Source organism: Lipotes vexillifer, unplaced genomic scaffold (genome assembly GCF_000442215.2).
Source record: "Lipotes vexillifer unplaced genomic scaffold, Lipotes_vexillifer_v1.1 scaffold440, whole genome shotgun sequence".
In the NCBI taxonomy this organism is placed as follows: domain Eukaryota; kingdom Metazoa; phylum Chordata; class Mammalia; order Artiodactyla; family Lipotidae; genus Lipotes; species Lipotes vexillifer.
In genome coordinates this window covers 5,179,805-5,202,470 of record NW_006778543.1, presented here as the reverse complement: position 1 = coordinate 5,202,470, position 22,666 = coordinate 5,179,805, and the positions used below count along the sequence as shown (strand labels likewise).

Sequence of the window (22,666 nt, the reverse complement as noted above, 5' to 3'; positions counted from 1 at the left end):
AAGGTGAAAGAGTATGAAAGAGGTCATTTGAGACTCAGACTAAAACACTGATATTCTTAATCCCAGTCCAGTGTTCTTTTGACTATATAACATTACATCACGGATTGAAGTAATTTTATAAATATTTTATAGAATGCCTGAAAAATTAATAGACTCCTACAATTAAAAAAGCAAAGGGTGGGGAAGAAATTCTATTTCATTCTTATCTTTGCCGGAGTGGTAAAATAAAATCATTTTCCATAGTCTTTGATACGTACATTCCTAATGCAAGGAGATAATCTGAGACTTTTGTGCTTTTAAACCAAAATCTATGATTGTTCATCTAAATCTAGAACAATCACCTTGTCAAAAACAGGAAATATTTCTGCTTTGATACTTCTAACAAATTGTTTTAAAATATGAAATCTATTTCTTCCTATAAGTTTCAAAGTGCCAGTCTGTACTCAATGATTCTCATTATCATTTAGATAGGTATTCTAATTACTTTCTTATTCAAATCATGCACTTCACTTTTAAAAAGCCCCTGAAAGGCTTTGCATAAACACACACCTTCCCTGGAAGATGCTTGCTCTTTTCTGCCCATAAGAGGAAAGAAGATCAAGGCTCTCAACCTGAGGATCTTTTTCTCACATAATTATGATACAATAGTTGCTATTAAAATGAGGCAGAGTAAAGATGCCAAAGGATGTCACACGGGTTCTGAAGACCTAATTAGCAAGGACAGCATTAAAACAATAACAATAGGTGTGAGAAGAAGCTTCCAGGACTCAATATATAGAGAAAAAAACTCAGATAAGTGGTTTGAATTAATGTAATGATATACTAAATATTATATCTTTCTGCATGAAAGAAAAAAAACCTTAAACATGTCTGGTATCCGAACTATGTTAAAGTTTAATGCTCCAAATTCTGGTTTCCAGACCACTTGGAGAGAAGGGGAACTCAAAGACTTGACAATCTTTCATTAGTTTCAAACCAGGGTCAGTTGACTCCAGACTGTCTCCTTCATCATGACCTCTTTGGCCTCACTGGTTGTTGAACTACTTAGCAGTTACTTCTAGGATTGTTTTGGACCCATATTTGTGTTAATTATGATTATTATTTGTGTCAAGAGACACAAATAACTGTTCATACACAGATATAATGTGTATCTTTGCACATTATATGTCAGTCATGAATACTATTGACTTTTGTGATTGCCAAGGTCATGTATGTTATGTGCCACTATGCAGCATTTTCCTAAAAGGCAGGAACCATTTCAATGTACATACGTACTCCTGTCCACTGAAATCATATGATGAAAAATCCATTAAGATTTCTTTGATGTATTATTTTTACAGCAGTATATTTCAACTTTCTCTCCTTGCTATTTTTTTTGTTGTTGTTGTTACTGTCAACTTAAAAGTAGTATTTTTATGGGCAGTGAACTTGACAGGAGAAAACCCAAAAAACCAAATGTGTCATGAAAAATAAGCCAAATTTCAGTCATAAAGGCACACACTGTACAAACCATGTAGAAACACATCCTTCAGATGAATGTAACTTCTTAACAATATTCCCAGGGAGGATTTACTCTCATAAATGCTCATTAGAGTGATCTTTTGAACTTAAATTTTTAATTAGCTTTGAAATCCACAATGTAAATTTGAAATATGTTGCCTTTAGAAATCATGTTCCGGTTAAGGGCTTGGAATAAACTAAAATCTAATAAAAAGATTCTCTTTCAACATAATTTATTTAGTGACTCTAAGCCCATTTCGATAAATGATCATTGGTTTAAATAAAAACCTTAAGAGCTGCAATTTAAAAGTATGTGCATTTTGCTCTTTCCAATGTATTTAAATACACACTAGATGTGAAGCCAACAAAAAACACTAAATTATTTGGCTATGAAATCCAGTACATGTAAAAATGTTTTCTATATTATAACTTTAAATTTAAAAAGCTTTGCCTAACATTGTGCAGACAATTATGATAATGTAAAAAGAATTAAAAACAAAACAAAACAAAAAAGTAAAGGATGTTACTTGAATTATATATTTATTAAACACATAGATTAAGGAGTAAGGTTCTAAGACACTTCAAAAGAAAAGAAGGGTCAATTATAATGAATATAAGGTTTTTCCAAAACTCAAAAATACTAATTATTAAACACAAAAAGCTAGAATGCGCTTTTCAAGAAATACCTCTTATAAAATTCCTAACTATACTTTGGCATTTCTAGTTCCCACTTGATTCCATGTAAACTATTCAACTCAGCCAAGGGTTGATCTAGATTCTAGACAGTGATGCATATACATACCTCTTTACTGTCAATGTAATCATGATTGTTTTGCTAATTCATCAACAGAAAAGGTGGAAACACTTTAAAAAAGCAGCATTAATATATGTCCTGATTGTGACTGGCAGTGTTAATTATACGGGGTTTTTATCCTGTCAGCAGTTTCAAGACGATTATCCTTAAGTTTATATTCCAGGAATGCTCCGTATACATGCACAGACATACACTTTGTGCACTAGGAGACCAGAAGAAATAGACTAAGGAGCAGGAAAAGTCAGGAAGAAAGAACACAGGACTGGGTGTTATCCTGACTCATCTCAGATCATGTATCTTCTAACTCTCGTTCCCATAACTAGCTATATAGATTCTTGATTCTCCGTCAAGCCACTTATATTGTGTAGATGGTAAGGACAGCCTATTCAGTAGACAAATTTATTGTTTATGGAAGCCTTAAGAAAACTGAAAACCTAATTTTAACATGCACATTTTTAAGCTGGCATCTAAAAATTTTTCTCCATTAGCCCTATTATGAAAAATTATCCAAACCTTGGGAATAAGGCAAAAAAAGGAGTAGGCATCATGTTCTTTCAATTACATACAGGGGGATTATTTAAACGCTCACGGAAGGATTATTGAATTATCTAGGGGAATGTACCTGTGTTTGACTTTGCTATTTACTGTTCATTAAAGGCTCAGATTCTGTGAAATTACATGTTAATTTTCTGTCCAAAAGAAAAGATAACCCCAAAGGTTAAGGTTCCATTGTCCTATTGAACGCTATTAACTGTCTTGTCCCTAAGTCAGAATGTCATTCCTGAGGGACTATATAACTCACATTCCTCTAATTTTCCTTCAAAGCAGCCTTGCCATCTTACTGGTTCTTTTTGTTGTTGTTGTTGTTGCGGTACACGGGCCTCTCACTGTTGTGGCCTCTCCCGTTGTGGAGCACAGGCTCCAGACGCACAGGCTCAGCGGCCATGGCTCACGGGCCCAGCCGCTCCGCGGCATGGGGGATCCTCCCGGACCGGGGCTCGAACCCGTGTCCCCTGCATCGGCAGGCGGACTCTCAACCACTGCGCCATCAGGGAAGCCCTTACTGGCTCTTTTATTGAGTTAAAAAAATCTTTAACGTGTGTTTATCCTATATTTGTACAAGTACACCATTTTAAACTTTTCTAAAATTATTCTTTGACAGTTTTGGAGATTCCACTGAGATACCTGAGTGCACTCACCTTCCAGAAGTAGTTAAGCAAAGGCACTCTTTTTTTGGTCCCAGGAGCGAATCCCAAACAACAATAAAACTTTACCTTCAATAGTTCTTTGTTTTTTTTCTGGTTTTGTTTCTGGTTCTTGGCCAAGTTATTTGATTCTGGTTCTGATGTGCACATAGCAAATAAGTTATTCCCCTTTGTAGAAACCAATAACAGGGAATACTATGACTGACCATTTGGTGATCCCTAAGTACTAGGGTTCTATTCTCTGTTGGATGTGAGACAACAGAAATTCTGTTTTGTCAGTCTCTTATGTTAATTTGTTTGTGCAAGAACACATTTCATACCATAGAAAACAGAACAAAAATTTCAGATCTCTGCCAGTGAGTTTGTGTTTATTTACTCTTGACCCTTGGCTGAGGTTGAAGAATTGAAGCTGAAAACTCTCTGAGTTTCTCTGAAAAAGGACTTTATCAATTTGTGTAAATTTATACAATAAATAATTTCCTATATCCAGAGTGTATTAACAATTATATGATAACGTCTAAGTTAAACGAGTTGCGTTATGATTGCTTTTGAGAGATGTATAATGACATTCATTCTAACGTTCTCAGATTCTAAGAAAATAAAGAAATTGAACTTCTAAAATTTAAATGAGCTAGTATTTTAAGAAAAAAGTGTAATCCACATAGAATCTGCTAGCTCAGAGTATTTTTATATAAGAATATAAATCCAGGTTTATATAATTGAGGTACAGTCTTAGATTACCATGGCTATTGTGATCATTTTGGTTTGAAAATACTACATAACTTTCCCTAATCTTATTGATGGTAAGTATAATTCAAGCTTACACTTCATTTTCTATAAAATTTAGTTTTGCGTTCTCATGAAGAGACCAGTTAATCTGAACTCCTAATTTTTTTTTTTTTTTACATTTAAAATATTGCATTTATTTTTAAAGACTCTAGTTTCATTGCTGTCTTAAATTTAAATGTTAACATTTTCCCAACATTATGTCTAGGATTGTGAAAAATGTAAAGCTGTGTTCAACCAAAGGTTTTTATATCAATAATAATTACATTCTGTAGTTTGTCATGCTAAACGTAATTGAGTTAATAAGGAATCTTTAGATAACTGGTGAATATCTAAGTAAGATAGGGTATTACTAAACTAATCACCAATCTGTCAAATTTTAGCATCACTATATCTGAGTCATTTTAATATAGGTATTCATTTTTTTGCACCTAACAAAAGTGTAAAATCAATGAATGTGAATGCAGGAGATTGTGTGATGGCATTTGTGAGCTCTGCGAATCTGCTAAAACGATTGTGACTAATAGCCATACCTTATATCTACCTCTTAGCACTCTCGGTGAAATAGAAATTACTTAATTTGGTTAAACATTATAGTTAACATGGGTGATTAAGACTTCATATAAGCAACAGTGACAGAAAAGTCTAACTCTGTAAGCAAGTTATGGGACATGTTCTTTGTCTACCAAGGGGAAATAATAAAAAAAAAGAAAGTAGTTTCCAAAGTGAAGTGTCTGGTTGTTCCATAATATGACCAACTATAATAAAAGATAAAACTTGAGTGTCTGCAATAAGTTGTGTAAGAGCTGAAGGAAGGAAATGTTACTTGAGTTGGTTTAATAATACCAGCAAATAAAGAGCCTGAAAAGATAATAAAATGTGTTAAATTTTGGCAAGTTGATAGACTTACTCATAAAACAGTATAAAACAAAAAGGAGCCTGTGAATCCTTTGCCACTATATATTATATTAATGCAAAATTAGATCTATTTCTTATCTCTGCTAAAATGGTAAACTGGTCTTAGAGCATTTAGTCTGTTCTGAGCAAAGGTTAGTCAAAGGTTATTTTTTACCTTCCATGTAACAAACCCAGATATCACAGATTCTGTTCACCAGAATAAGTTTCTATGCTGTGAGCTTTCTTTGGCATGCCCTTGATTCTAAAAGATCTCTGGTTCCTTCCAATTATGTTATTTCTATGTTTATTTAGAAATTTGTACTGTCATTTTGGTCAACAGGTAGCCAAGCTACTGTTTCTCAGGCATCTTGGTCCTATCTTAGTCACCCAAAACTTCTCTGACACCCTTCTTGTTTTACTTTTCAGAGATCAGATCCTATATTCAGGGAGAAAAGAGATTGTACACGGAACATCCAACATAGTCCAAAATACTTAAGCTTTACACAGCAGAAATATATTAAAAATGTAAAAGGGAAAAGCAGGAAGCTTTAAGGTTTAAGGTGCTCTGCTAAGTCTAAAGAAGCATCCAAGAAGACCAATGCTTGACTTACCCCATTGTTTGGTGTCCAGGGGGTTGTCATAGCCTAGAGAGAGGTATCATGCTAAGATTTTGGATATGTGATGGCTATGCCTTTCTTTTCTAAAGTGATTATAAAAGCATGCATACTATCTAGACACCAGGTCCCTTAAAACTGTCTTTGCAAACCACTTGGAAAGTTGTCCCAAACTCTAATGCAAACTCCAGTTTGAAAGCCCACTGATCTATCCCCAAAATCCCATTCTGAATATTAGGATGTCTCTCTAGAGACTAGGGCTTTAACACACGGCAAAGCTGACCTGAAAAGAAAATCACTACCTGAAACAGTATCATAATAATGTTATCTGCCTGTACATGGGTGAGTCTCCAGTTAAGGTTCGGCTGGTAAATGGGGAGGCTTCATTTCCAGCTCACCAATGAACCACCAGGAATGGTACTCAAATCAGTTGTGAACTGTAATGAATGGCACTAGATGGTTAAGAAGGTTATTGCTAAACTCAAGATACATAAAAGAATCTTCCATTCTCTTTCTAAAATTATTTTAAGAATGGTCTATCCTCCACTTTTTAAAAAAAGAATGCATTTATCAAGACCCTTTATATAACAATATTTTCATAACCAAAAAAACTGTAGGTTGAGAAAATTCCTTTTATTCTAGCTCCTTAAAAAGCTATAAAAATTGGATTTATTGAACCATTACTATGATTAGGTTATTAAAATAATCAGATAAGTGGGTAAAATTTATTTTACCTGCCCATATAGATGCTAAGTATATACATTAAGCGAGGATTTGGCTTTAAATGGGCATTTTATTGTCTATTCGTCAGCAATAACTGACACTGCTGACAGACTACTGACTTGTTTCATATCACAAAGTTCACATAATCCTAACATTTGTTTCGGTTTCATTTTCTTCACATTTCTAAGAATAAAATTAGAAGAGGCACATGTCATTTGTATTAGTATCAACTCGTCTTCTCAAATACAAATCTGTACTAAATAAACAATGTATAGAAAGTTCTCAAATAATATAAAGATGGCATTAAAATGTTGGTTACATTAAAAAATGGTGTACAAACGCAATTAAATTAACTAGCACCCAATAACTATCTTAATGTCGTCAACAAAATTGTACTGGCTCAGACCAGTGATCAAAGTTGACTATAGCTTTGAGTAACCTTACTACAGTGGTTATAATCCCTTTCTAAAATTTAGAATTTCTCTAACTTTTATATAGATCTCAGTATGGCTTCTCATGAAGGAGTCTTAAGTTCAAACAACTCTGCCCTTTAAGGGTTGTTTTTTGCCAATATATAGAAGCACATCTATTAAAGATAAAAGTGTATTCAAACTTCTTTGAAAGCATCTGATGCATTTTATCTGAGCACTAAATCCTTCCATTGTACCAGAAACTGAGTGTTAAGGACAATCTTCTGGTTGGGTATTTGGGCGCACACTGTGGATTCAATGAAATCAGACCTGCCCTTCTTCCTGTGCGCACATGGGGCTGTATACAGTTCAAGATTTTCCCATAAAACATAGAAAGCCTATGGGAGAAAACACTACTAACTTAGTGCCCTACAACTGAATTCAAGTACAATTTTAACTGACTTCTAAACACAAGTACAGTAAGGATTTGCCTGCATTACTAAGAAACCGGGAAAGCAGAGTCTATACTCCAACAGGCTCATACCGTGTTCCCCATCCTGGTGTGACGATTATGCTCACAAGCGCAGCCCATTTAAAACTGCGGAGAAGATATTTCCTTCTAAGAAATGGTGGCTGTGGGATGGAAAATAGCAACAGAAACACAATTTATGGGTTTATGGGTATAATAGTAATAACCATTCAGCCTGATTACGTGAGAGATTCCTGAAAACTATAGCTTTCATTTTTGTTAACACCTCAGTAACACGGGAGAGTGGGTAGAATCAAAGCTTCTGAAGGAAGAAAAATGATGTGACAGCAATAATTATTCCTTTTATGTTGTCTTCACAGTTATATTCAAAACTCTGATGCCAAACACACGTGCTATGGATTTTGACCTATTAAGCCAAATACCAGTCATACGTTGCTCAAGATTAAAATGATTCAATTAAATAAATATAGCAATAATTTTTAAAACCCAATGATAATTTATTATTTTCATAACTACATAAGAGAAACTGTGAGAGTAAACCCTCGTAAACTGTAACTTACTTCATTTGCGTTTCATAAATTAATACCAACCGTAACATCAGTGAAAGTCACTCATTTATTCAACAAACATGAGACAACTATTATTTGCCATGTTTTACAATTTGTTCTTTAGCCTATTCCAGTTTATTACAATACATTAGTCCGTTTTTCTTCAGTTTATTTCTTTATAGTTCAAATTTAAGAACAGAAATTATTTTCTTTGTTTTTAGGTACGAAGAATGATTTTCAGAAAAGTTAAGGTTGAAGTTAACTTCAAAGCCATGTCTTTATATCACACTGGGTTAGAGAGTACTGGGAGGGGAGAACGTTTGTTTGTTCATTCACAAAGTGAACTGAACTCCTGCAATAACCCAGGCACTGTGCTAAAGCCCTGGAGCCATAACACACCCAACACAGTCCCTGCCCTCATGGAGTTTATACTCTCCTTTGAATAATAGGGTCTTATTAAGGTACTATTAGAAGAGGTTTTATGCTGGTAAGTGGGTGAGAAGGGAGAAAACAAAGATACAATCAAGGGATATAACTGAAGCAGCAAAATCTCAGAGAAGGCAGGAAAAGAAAGATCAAACGGTATAACGGGAAGGAAGAACCTTCAATGTTTTAATTACATTTAACTACATGATACAAATATCACAGGTGTTACATAGATCATCAGTGCTTTGTTTCTAAAAGATGATTAAAAGATTGTGAAATGTCTATTAGTCTGAGACTACTTGAGATTAGGTCTTATAAACCTACCATATTGTTTTAATTTGAGATCCAGGTATTTGATGAATTGAATAGCATGGACACATAATAGAAACAGCGGTAACAGAGATTTATTTTCTAGAGCTGTGGTCTCCAGTATGGTAGCCACTAGCCATATGTGGCTGTTTAAATTTAAAATAATTAAAACGAAATATAATTAAAGATTCCATTCGGTGTGACAGACATATGTGACTAGTGGTTATCATATTTGGACAGCACAGATTCTAGAAAATTTCCAACATCACAGAAAATTCTATTGGAGAGGAGAGATAGAGAGTGTAAATGTACTGAAATTTAGAGGGGTTTATAGGAGTGTAAATCAAAATAGGGCTTCATTTGTTTGGTATGACTAACAGATAAAACTTAAAAAATGACAACAATGACAATTGTCTATTAGGCAAGTCTTTTACCTAAAATAGTTACGGTGAGACTGACAGAGTAAACAGTGAGAAATCATGTAGGGTAGGAAACCAACTGCAAAGACTTGACAATACCAGGTTAAATCAGGCTAAAATGGAAATATGTATAATACCCAAGAAACCTCTGGGTCATTTAGTTTATACTGGTAGTGCTATAATGGACTCTATTTGGGTCTATTTTTCTATAACCCGAAGATGTCTGAACTAGTAGGTAATGCAGAAATAAAGCACCAGTGTTATTATCTTTCAACAGCCTAAATCTCTTTTCTCTTTGTTCTGTTTTCCAGCAATACACTACTTCTATAATTTGGACAGAGACAAAAAAAGTTAAAAGGGGGTTAATAGAATTAGTTTGGAGAGAGTGCAGAGAGAGGAGACAGTCCGGGCTAAGTACTAGAAATTTAAAAAGAGTGAAATCACAATTAAAAATCACAAATGCATGCCTCACTTAAGAGAAGGCAAGAAACTATGTGCTAAAGACAAAACATTAGTTCTAGTACATTAGAAAAGGAATCCCCAGCTTGCCCTGCCTTAAATTATGTGGCAAAGAACCAGACTATTTGTTTCTACTAGCAATAAATTAGGCAGTCACATAAGGATTAATTGCAAAACTGACCCTTGAAACACTGCCCAGTAGCCCAATTTTGAACAATAATTCAAATTTGGTCTTCTACCAAGGAATTTTTAGTAAAGAGAATGTGAATGGTTTAATTCATAGCAGAGAGATATTGATGTGAGTCTTCCTGTTACAAATTTTTTTCAGCTACCTACCTACACTCCAAAGTGTGTATATTATGTATTTCTCTCAAGGGTCCAGCACCCTTTGGGAACATAAGAAGACTGTGCATTTTGTATCCAAGTGTTCCAGGGGATATCAAGTTTCATAATAAATTTGAATTTTCATTACTTGTGGATTCAAGAGTTTGATGAGAAGGTGTTGATTATATAAGTGATGTAAACAGAGTTTTCAACCCTCAGCCTTATTTTTTTCATTCTGACTTCAGCCTTTTTAATTTTTAGCAGTCACTTAAATCTTTATTCTCTAATCTCTAGTCTCCTAAGGAAATGTGTGCTCTGCATGAGAATGACATCATTTAGGTAAGTATTTCACCATCTATTTTTCAGATAGACAAAATTATACTTCATGCAGAAGGTGAAATAATTTAACCCCAAATGTGTGAAGCTTTGTTCACCATTGAAATCAGAAAAATGAATGTTTAAGGATCATACTTTTTCTGACAGTCTAACCAATTAATGCATTCAATCTCCCCACATCTTTCATGCTGAGTTCCTATATAAAAAAAAAAAAAAAAAAAAGGAAGAAAGAAAGAAATAAAAATTCAGTGGCAGGCTTGGAACAAAGAGAATAAAAGAAGTTATAATTGTACTCCTTCACTTCGTTTTTAATACACTAATGGGCAATTTATAATAAACTGAAACTATATGAGGTAAAGGTCCCGTTCACTAGCCAATTATACCTTCACTTGAAAATGGTCCTGAGGAGAAAAGTCCACTTAAAAAAAAATGTAGTTAATAGATGAGATATTTACCTCCACAAATGTTCAAGACAATTGAGCATTAATTTAAAAAAGCCATTCTGGTATTCTATTTCAGCTGACATTACCTTCTCTGAGCTAAGAGAGTTGAGATAAACTGTTCCCTCTATATAAAAATCAAATGGTCACTGTTATCCATTCTCAAAGTGTCAGAATCTGACTAAGGCATCCAAAGTTAGAGGCTTCCTATTCCTTTACCAGGAAATAAGGACAATTTTGTTTCCAGCCATCTTGAATTTCAATGGATAGGTAAAGCTGGAAAAATCAAAATGTAAATAATTACTTGTTGGTAGACCCCCCAAACCATAGTTTGAAATATGCCTGATCTCCTTACTCATCTTCTGCTTTTAGCATGAAGAAGCAATCATTGGGGAAAATAGTACATAAATAACCCAAATAGACAACATAAAAGACAACTATGTCCTTTTGCAGGAAAGTAAAACTCAAAACTAACACTTTACTAAGCATGATAACTTGTAAGCTGGGAAATTCAAGTGACAAAAGTTGTTACACTAATCTTTTGTTAAGTAACTATGCGCCTAATGCATATCTCTTTATAAGAGGGAATTGATTACAATAATAACTAACATGGCTTGAACACTTAGCCTCACCAGACACTGCATTAAAGTGAGTTTTATACACGTTCTCTCAATCCTCACAATACTCAGAGAGTAAAACCCTTCCGTAGCCAGGGAGGAAGGGTGTCAGGATTACAACCAAGAAAGTCTGACTCCATAACGACACAAAAGCAAAACTGATTTTCATTTTTAAATGATAATAAAGGTTCAAAGACTCTTGATCTCACTTTAATATTTGGAGGATACATTCACATGATACTTTCAACTTCAATGACGATTATTAATCCAGCTTCTGTCCTCAGAATGGTGCTAAAATCCTAGGGGGATAAATGATAAATAAAAAACAAAATTCAAAACTAACCCGGTGGGGCTTCCCTGGTGGTGCAGCGGTTAAGAATCCGCCTGCCAATGCAGGGGACACGGGTTCGAGCCCTGGTCCGGGAAGATCCCACATGTCGCAGAGCAACTAAGCCCGTGCACCACAACTGCTGAGCCTGTGCTCCAGAGCCTGCGAGCCGCAACTACTGAAGCCCGCTCGCCTAGAGCCCGTGCTCCGCAACAAGAGAAGCCACCGCAATGAGAAGCCCGCGCACCGCAACAAAGAGTAGCCCCCCCTCGCCGCAACTACAGAAAGCCTGCAAACAGCAACAAAGACCCAATGCAGCCAAAAATAAAAAAACAAACAAAAAAAACACCAAAACTAAGCCAGTGGATAAACAGTGGTCTAGCTAATAGGTAGGTCTTCAACCACTAATCACTTTAACTCTTATAAAAGTCAACTAGAGCTTTATATCTAATACTATTCAAATGTGGAGATGATACAACATGTAGTATATAAAGGTGATGTAATGAGTTATTTATTTATAATTCTTGTAGAAGCTATTTCAAAACAGGATTTGAATGAAATTAGAATGGAATCACATAACAGAGCAGTTAAATAGTATGAGCACAAATCAACACACAGAATGGCGACAGTTAACAATCAAATGCAAAGAAGTGGAATTAAGAACAACACGACTGGAGGCAGTGGGTTATATCACTCAGGAAGCGATGCTAGGAAGATGATTAAGAACAAGGTTGGGGCAGTAACACAGGGAATATAAGGAAACGGATACGAACACTGGCAGAAAGAAGACATACATGTTGGCCAACTGGCTTTAAGGCAAGAATGAAATAAAAGATAATTGAACTTTCTAGCAGGGAAAGCACAGAAATGGTGTACATGAGAGGGGTCGGTGAGCAAATATGTGAAATCTGAGAGTACAGTTTCAAAAACCTACGCAAAGTTTTACTGTGGCTTTAAATAACCTGTTCTGAGTAAAATTTTAAAATAACAATTGCATATACAACATGTACATTGAAAACTACACATATATATATTTGCATTAAAACTGTCCCCATATTTTTATAGTAATTTAAAGACATGGTCTGGAAATTGGTGAGGAAGAGATGTCTTAAGCATTTAACTTATTTGGAAGAAAATAAGTGCCTTTATAGGACACCTTCATGCAGTAAACATCGACAACTAACTCTCCTGAATAAGAATAGAAAGCTTATCCTGCAGAAAGATTTCACACCAATTTTGTACCACATTCATGAGGGAGTGGAACCATCCACAAGGTGTTCCCACAGCATAAAATCTGTGTTACATTACAGAAAGTCTTTGGCGTATTTATTTTGTGCAAACAGTACCCATGATGTTGACCAGGACAATAGAAGATCAGAGATCAATGCCAGGTAGTTACTTGATAACACTAGTTTTCAGCATCTGGTAAACCAGCTTGTGGAAAGCACAGGTCCTCAATATGCACAGCATACAAAGCACACAAAAACAGACATCTAACAGCAACTGGCAGGGTGATATAAAGGTGTTCTGTGTATAGAAGATCTTTGAAAAATTATTGGGTTGGCCAAAAAGTTCGTTCGAGCTTTGCCGTAAGACATGGAAAAACCCGAACTTTTTGGCCAACCCAATAAATCAGCATAAATACTTAAATGAGCATTCCAACCTACGAGCACTGGCGTAACGAAAGAATAACATAAGGAAAAGCTGAGATTGCTTACCTGGTTCCTATATTTTCCTCCTAATCTGGAAACATCAATGGTAAAGAAGAAAAAAATTCCTCATGTTTTAGTTTTTGAAGGCTTCTTTTTTGAACAAATTTCATAATCTGACCATTTTCTGTCATTAATTATTCTCTGAAAACCTGACTTTTAATGCCATCATAATATTCTATCACAAAGAATATATCAACATTTATTTTACCTGACTTTGTTTTTAGATATTTTCTAAAGATTGTGACATATATCAGCAAGTGTCAACTCCACTTTTAGGACTATGCTGGATATTTTAGAGGAGATAGAGGAATTAAAGATAAAATCCAGCCATGGTAGAACATGCAGTCTGCTTGGGAAAAATTAGGCATGAATAACCCAGGGAGTTGGTAGAGAAAGAGCATTTAACCAGTATGAGGAAATAAGCCAGTTGTGTGGTCCTTGGTAAGTAGGAAGAAAACTGGAATGGTCGTGCTTATCACACTTGGATACATGTGCACATCAATGTGAAAACATGAAGTAATATCAAGATAAAGGCAGTAACTACGTGAGAAACATAACCCCTTTATTAAACATGCCTATTGCCCTAGGGAAAATGTAATTAATTTTCATATGAAAACATATAGGTGCTTAAAGAACTTCTGGTTGAGTGATTTTATGAATTAGCAAAAGATAGTCACTAAAAGAAAGGCAGAGAAGGAAACAATCATGTAGATTGAAATAGTTAGAGAAGGTTTCTTGAGGACATTAGACTGTCTAGTTCCTAACTTACTACCGATATTAAACTAATACCAAAGTATTCTTGTAACCAAAGATGTTCGTAAGTAGGGCCACCTGACAGACTAGCCAGTTCAAGTAATGTGTTGATGACATAGGCCTGGCTGAACCCATTAGCTATGATACTAAACTTTCAGGGAACTTTCAGCTCCAGACATCTCTCGACATGAGAGAGGCTGGAAACTGAAGGGAAAAACCAAAAACCCAAACAATTTCAGAGCAAAATGTTAATAAGACAGGGGATAACTCAATATATTTTTATACAGATGTAAATGCATTGGTAGAAAGGAAGACTGAAAAGGAAGGACTGATGAAAGAGTCAGGAGAGAACAGATCAATGGAATTAAAGAGCTAGGTTAGAAAGAAGCGGGAGAGCACCTCTTCCTATCAGGATGAGATGAAGCTCCAGAAGCTCTTATAATAAAACAGAAGCAATTATTTACAAAAAAATGAGAAAGTTTAGAATGGATACCTGAGACAGATAGGATAAAGAGAAGATCCTCATTTGTGAAGATGACCGTAGGCAATCACATAAAGACCAGTATAAGAACTGCAAACACACATGGAGGTCCAGCAAGGGATAAAGAACGTGAAAACATCTGATGATGCACAGACTGAGCATCCTTTCAGAAAGACTGAGAAAGCTGATAAGGTCAAAGAAAGAATGGAACGATGTGGTCAAAGACTGGGGTTTCTGAGTTCTTGGTCTTAAGGGGATGTCTTTGTACAGAATGATGAAATCTGAGGTATTGCATGCCTGCAAAAAGCTGAAGAGAAAGGAGTGTAAAGGTCACTGACACTGAAGAGGTTGTCCTTTTCTGCAAAAAAAATATTGGAAGAGTCACAAAGTATACAAAATAATCCACAGATTAGATAATCAGATCCTGGACAGTATATGTTTGAACCACGATTTTCTTTTGAAATTAGCTACAATTGACCCAATATTTCTAAAACAAGCCTATACGGTCTAGGAAGGAGGTGGAATTGAAATTGGAGTGTAATTTTTACAATTTATGGTAACAATACACCAAATACTTTTACTGATAAAAACTATAAATCGGAGAATAGATGAAGAAACTACAACCCAAAGACAGGCTTTTCAAGCATCTTCCAGTGCAATAAATTCTACAAACGTAGATTGAGAGACTACTTCAGTCAAGCACTAAGTTTGGCAGCAGGAACATATGGATAGAGTATAACCCCTGTCTTAAAAGCTCAGGGTCTAGAAGGGCGGCAGAGCCGTAAACAACTAGTGACAATATGGTGCAATTTTAGAATTATCAGTAAGGTCTGTAGGCAGAACTATTACCTAACGGTAGGACCAGAGAAAGCTTCCCTTGGAGGTGAACGGTTGGGCTGAGTTCTGAAGCATGAATATGATCATACCGCCACCGTTCAGAACACAGGCACAGTATGTTAATTATCTTAGTATCCTTGGCCACACAAAAAGGGCTTAAAATTTTTGATTAGTAAATGAGTTCATCTCACTGGGCTGCAAAACGTGAAAGGGGGGATTTCAGGAGATAAGCTGCATGAGAAGAGAGTGGCCAGCCCATGAAGGGGTTTGTATGCCATGTTGATAAGAAGGCAGTGAATGGCTTTCAGCAAGAGCAAAACAGGATCATGATCCGATTTCATAGAGATTTTACTCTTGTTGGCAGAGTGGAGGACGAATTACAGACAGTGAACCCAAAGGCAAGAAGAGAAGCTCACCAGTTGAGAAAGTTGAGAAAAGAGAACAAGGTCTAAAGCAAAGAAGTGGATGAGAAGACACATTAGTGATTGATTGGATGTGAGATGTGAGTAAAGATAAAGAAAAAAGGTGAGGAGTTCTAAGTTTTCTGCACTCTGATTATACTGGATGATCCAAATTTTTATACTGCAGCAACAGTGGTGAACGCTGGGAGTTGAGAGTAAATTCTAGCTTAATAAAACTTTTAGCAGCTTGTCAATGGTTCAGAGATGAAAGATTCACAGCCTTAAGCTGTGAGGTTATCTGCTAGGTTGTCCAGTACACTCTAAGATTATACCTTCCCTGTACCTTCCCACTCCATTGTGAACACGTCAGTGGAAAATGAGCCCCAATATTTAAAATGTTGCCAATGATTAAAATCCATCTATAATGTCACACGTGGAGTACCTATATGAAAGCTTTGACACTGAACAGGACCAAATTTTAAGGGCCCCGTTTCCTATATCTAACTTGTCTTTTTTGAAAACAGTTTCCAAAAGACAGTGAATAAGTTAAAATAAAATATTTTAAGTGTTCAGTTGTCACGAGGATATAATGCTTACATAACTAGAATAAAAAGCATAAGGGTTTCCTACAAACTATGCACGTATTTTTTTCCTAGCTAGCAAACGTAGTAACATTATTTTGTCAATTTAAAATTTTCATTTTAAATTCCCTCTGAACATGGTAACTTAGCTCAGGCTGCCATAAAAAATACCATAAACTGGGTGGTTTAAACAACAGAAATTTATTTTCTCACAGTTCCAGAGGTTGGAGAATCAAAAATCAAAGATTCGGCAGAGTTCAGTTTTTGGTGAGGGCTCCCTCCCTCGCTTGTAGACAGCTGCCCTCTTGCTCTGTGCTAACATGAACTCTCCTTTGTACACACCCACGTAGAGCAAAAGGAAGCTCTCTGATGTCTCTTCCTATAAGAGCACTAATCCCTTTAGACCAGGGCCCCACCCTCATGACCACATCTAACCTTAATTACTTCCCAAAAGCCCCTAGATATCATCACATGTTTGGGGAGGTGGGAGGTTAGAACATCAACATATGAATTTAGGCAGGACATAAACATTTAGTTCACAACATATGGCAAAAGACTTCTGAAGATAAAAACATTTTCCACACATGTAAAGGGAAAAAAGACAATGCCCCAACGCTCAATCCCTTTCTTGCCTTTTTTCTTTTCTAAAGACCAAGGTTAACTTTTTTTTTTTTTGCAGTACACGGGCCTCTCACTGTTGTGGCGTCTCCCGTTGCAGGGCACAGGCTCCGGACGCGCAGGCTCAGTGGCTATGGCTCGTGGGCCTAGCCGCTCCGTGGCATGTGGGATCTTCCCGGACCGGGGCACGAACCCGTGTCCCCTGCATCGGCAGGCGGACTCTCAACCACTGCGCCACCAGGGAAGCCCTCAAGGTTATCTTAAGTAAATCAACAACAATGATTTCAGAAAGTGTTAAAGACATATGATACTAACTGACATGGATTGAATCTGAAGGGAGAAACATGGAGAAATAAACTGCATTATACATTCCTTTCTTTTTCAATTACCAGTTCTAATAATTATTTAGGTAAAACAGAAATAGTCTTTATAAAGTTAAAAGTTCACTAGGAACTTCCCCTGCTGCCGCCCCAAAAATGTCTTAGGTTTTAAAAGGTGAAAAAAAAAAAGATAAAAAAAGTAATATCTAGAGTAAAAAGTTATTCACACATCAGAGTCAAGACTATTGATTCACCTGCTTTAGATATCAGATAAAATTAGTGCTTCAGCTCACCGTAAATCTTAATTGTTATCCAAAAAAAAATTGCAGAGTACTATAATCTGAGTAATATTTCAAACCCCCAAATTTCACATTTCAGTTTGGGTGATGATTACATTGCCCACTACTACACAAATAGATACATATATTCAAGAATTCTACCATTTCCCGTCATAACAGAATTTCTTAAAATTAAATTCTAAAAGAGTAAGATTAGATGATTCTTACTCAAAATATGAAATTACTGAGGTAACTAAGGTAAAGTACTAAGGTATCTGTTTCTGAAATCACTCAAATGCATACAGGGACAAGATACAGGGAAAGGCTAATATTTATAATAATGCAGTTCACTGAACCCTAAACTTTTAAGGCATATTTAAAAAATTAACCTAGGGTACCATAAAATAGTATTTCACAGGATTGCAAAATATCATTTACATAATTTCAAACTACTCCTCATTTTCACCATACATTTTTGTGTGTGTTCATATTTTATTTCCTTATTTTAATTAATATGAAAGCCAGTATGAACTCAAATGGCTAGTTTGCCAATCTGGTCACCAATATAATCCAAATTGATTCTTAACATGATTAAACCCTGCCTTTTATTGTAATGTTTAGAAGTTAAGTGAGTGCTTCCTAAACATAGCTGAAGTTTCTTTCCATCTCATTGGTGAGAAATAAATGTACTTTAATGTTTTCATCATTTTAAATATATTAACACGGATTCAAAGGTCTGAATTTTGCATTGTGAAGGGCTTTCCTTTAAAATCTATTAAAATAAAATTTAAAATTGCCTTTGGAGAAAAGCCAATTTGTTTTGACACGTTAGCAAAAAAGTTTCCATACCACATCATATATCATTAATAAAATGTTATTACAGAGCTACAGAGGGAGCTCACACATATTTGATTTTCCCCCATCTCCTCCTTCTCATTAGACAAATGAAGGTTGTTTTAAATTTTCTATTAGATGACTCCTTAAAAAAAAAATCTTTTCTTAAAGAGAAAGGGCCAGATATAATTTTAAATCAACTCAGAAGCTAACTTCAAACACCTAAGTTCTCCCACTCCATAAGTCTTTTACATGTAGCTTAGTTTTTCTTTTTATAAGAACTTATCCAAGAAATGCCTTTGGAAATGTTCATAGTTATGATTCATTTTGTTTACTATATTGTGCTAAATAAAATGTGTTCTCAGAATTATACATGTAAATGTTTGAGAATGGGAATCAAATCTTGTTAAACACAAGCAGTCAAAAATTTCAAAATCAACTCTTGCCTACAGAGGGCTATACAGAAATCCCATTAACAATCACAAAATCTCAATAAAGCTAAGAAACTCAATCATATATAAAAAGCCATCAGGGAATAAAAACAACTTTTGCCTCCCAAACTCTTAAGTAAGTCTAAGTAGGTCAACTACTTATGGGTATTTAAAACCCATATTTATTTATTATAAAAAATTATTCTCTGATCGCCACGTTTTGGGACTCCAAATTAAGTCTCTATGAAACAGGCACATCTTATGACTTCAAAAAGATTTTTTTTAACATAGGTGAAAATATGTCTGTAAGATATTAAGATATAATCCAGAAAACCCAATCATTTAAAATTTTTATTTATTCGCCGTTTAAACAAAAGGTCCAGGCTTTGTTGAAACTGAAGTGACAGGTAGCTGAGCTGGATGGACTTCAAGTAACTTAAAAACCGGAGAGCTGATCATCCTTGCTTCTAATTTGCTCTTGGTTTAATCTTACTCACATTTCACAAAGCTAACACTTATCCTCCAGTGTTCTACTAATTGCTTGGTGCTATGTTGACTACTGGGAATGAACCACAGCATACATCACTGTAAACTGCAGGGAGTGCTTCAGTGATCAGGAGGTTAAAAACTCCCCATTAGCAGAAAGGGAGAATTCTTTACTAACTCACTGGTACAAATTATTTCCAGGTGGCGATAATTATCACTTGCAGTGTTTGATATTCCTGACTTTGCATCTAAATTTATACTTGACAAGTTAAACTTTTCATCCTGTGCATTTTCCCATAATCTCGCAAAGGCCAAAGACAAGGATAGATGGATTAGTGATGGGTGAAACCAATTCCACCCAAAATGGCAACACTTAATTACAAGGCTTGTTGTTTATAATTAACTGTGTAAATCACTAACTTGAAAGTTTATTTGCAAAGTATTTAAAACCAACTCTTTTCCCAGGGGGATTTAATACTGTATATTATTACACAGTTAAGTATTATTTTGTTTGTTCTATGAACAAGATGTGCAAATGACACATTTTATAGACTGTCTTGCCAGCAAATTTGGGAAATGTTCATGAATTGCATTAGTATTGCCATTTTGTACTTCTCAGTATTTCAGGCCTTTCTTTGCCATATATACGTATAAGTATGTGTGTATGGATATACATATTCAATATATACATATACATATGAAATCATAAGGAAGATAATGCAATTACCTAAATGACCATGAGGAAGTAATGTTTAAGAGAGGAAGCAAGTGTCAAATTCTCCACAATTTCAGAAAACAAAACAGTGAGCTTCCAAATATTTCTTCTGAGATGCATTCATTTTTCTGCAAGCAATACTTAGAATCAGAAAACATTTACAGAGAACATACTATGTGCCAGATAACATATGCCTTGTAATATTCTAATTTAATCATTTCTATCCGTAAGTATTAAAAATACTGAAAGGCAGGAATAATAACTCCTATTTTACAGATGATTAATCCAAAGTAACCTGTTTATGGCCACTGAGCTAGTAAGAGACAGACCTATAGTTCTGACTCAGGTTTTCTAAATTGAAGCTTTTGTTTTTTCAACCAATCTTGCCAACACAAAATCAAAAAAATAAAGCATTCACTTACCATGAAGATCTGCATCAAAGGAAACCACGAGGGAAAAAAAAAAAAACAAAAGACGAATGCACATACACAAAATTCTAGATGCCTATAAATATCACATGGCACTGAGTCAACCTAAAGTGAGTATGTAACAACAATTCTCTAGTTTCTGATTTCTTGCTGCATTTAGCTGAAATTTACTGATGGCCTATACTGTCTCAGATACTAGAAATAGAAGGAAAAGGAATCAAAGAATCCTTCCTCACTCCACTGAGGGAGATGCATCAGCAAAGAGCTGTCCATAACACAGCACAACAGGTTCACTGGAAAGGTATCAACAAGGGTTACAATGAAAGGTTAGGGGATCAGGGTCAAGCTCACTCTAATTTCCAATCTAGAGCTCCAAAAATATCTCCGGATTTTTTAGCTTCGATTATCCAATTTTTGCCACCACTTCCAAATCCTTAGGTCTAATCCCAACCTCTTCCAGTTTCTCATTTTCCTGGATAATTCATCCCCTCTCAACGATCCATCGTCTAGCATCTGAAAACCTGCTCCTAAGAATCACATTTCTCTCACTCTTCAAAGTTTGTGCAAATTATTTTTCTCTTGAATGAGAATTGGGTACCGTTTGGCAAGAGAAACCTTCAAATTCCACACACCACCTCTTGACTGCAGTATGTTTGTTCTGTTTTTCAGACTGTCAATTTCCCTTCATCTCTCAGAATCTAGAATTCATCATCTGTCTCTTGGATTACAAACTCCATCAGGGAAGAAATACTAACATCTTTAAGTTTTTGTACAAAATAGCAAAATGGCATAATGGACACTCTAATCAATACTAATATTCTAAAATACACAAATGTTATAGTCAAAGCAGAATACTATACTAGTGAGAAAGTATATAATTTGTAAGAAAATGTAGTAAATATCAAGGGATGATTAAAAATCAGTACTATTATAAAGCTAAGTCCACTCGAAACAACCAACTGATGACTGGTGATTTTACACACATGAAGTAAAGAAGACCAGTGAGTAACATGTCTTGATCTTCATCACTGTAGAAGCCACCTCACCAGCTGACTGAACAGTACAATTGAAAAATTCAGTTGAAGTGGGCAATCATTAAAAACTGCCATATATAGTATTATTTTTTATTTTAATCAGTTATATTATTCAATTAAACCATTTGTCATATGTTAAAACACAAAAAATGTATTTTTTGCCAATCTTTGCATTAGATACCAAGTTGTCTTTCTTACATAAACCCATGCACAAATGGATCCTCTAAGATTTCTGAATGCTGATGATCTTTTCCCTAATCTTTTGTTTGTTTGTTTGTTTGTTTGTTTGCGCTACGCAGGCCTCTCACTGTTGTGGCCTCTCCCGTTGCGGAGAACAGGCTCCGGACGCGCAGGCTCAGCGGCCATGGCTCACGGGCCCAGCCGCTCCGCGGCATGTGGGATCTTCCCGGACCGGGGCACGAACCCGTGTCCCCTGCATCGGCAGGCGGACTCTCAACCACTGCGCCACCAGGGAAGCCCCCTAATCTTTTATAATGATCTCATCCACACTAATTTGATACTTCAAGTGATACACTTTATTAAATCTTTCTAAAGTATTCATTTTTGCAGTCACGGAAGAATTTTCATTTCAGATGTCATAACTTTATATACTTTTTAATGTATTTATGTGAATATAATAATAAGTTTAAATGCCATAACGGGTTTGGAACAATCCCCACAGACTCTTGGTAGACACACAAGTCAACTAGTAGCTCCAGAAGTGTCTACAGATTACATTACTGAATACAGTCTACTACCTGGAGGCCCTCAGCATGCTGCGGCCATCAGGTGATGCATTTTACAAGAGGATTCAGGGAGCGCTAGTTAAATGGAGATGGGTTAAGAGGGTTTCTACTGTACTTTCTTAATATCCATCTTTCTTTATCATCATAGTGCAAAATTTTCAACTTCACCTTCACTCAATACACATTAATGCTTTCACTAGGCACCATTAAAAACAAAAGGTTATAATAATCTTTATTCTAGTGTACCCAATTGTCATAGGTTATGCCAAGGCAGTAGAACCATTTCGCACGGCCCAGCTAAAATGTAACCTCTATATGTAGACCCACTTCCAACGTTATGTGCACAATTTATTTGTGTTTTAAGAT

General features: G+C 35.5%; 1 protein-coding gene across 4 annotated transcripts in view; it reads right to left on the bottom strand.

Moving 5' to 3' along the window:
* The window catches only part of TRPS1 (transcriptional repressor GATA binding 1), a 260,828-nt gene that overhangs the window by 108,365 nt on the left and 129,797 nt on the right, over positions 1 to 22,666 (bottom strand). The gene's annotated exons all lie outside the window — the stretch shown is intronic.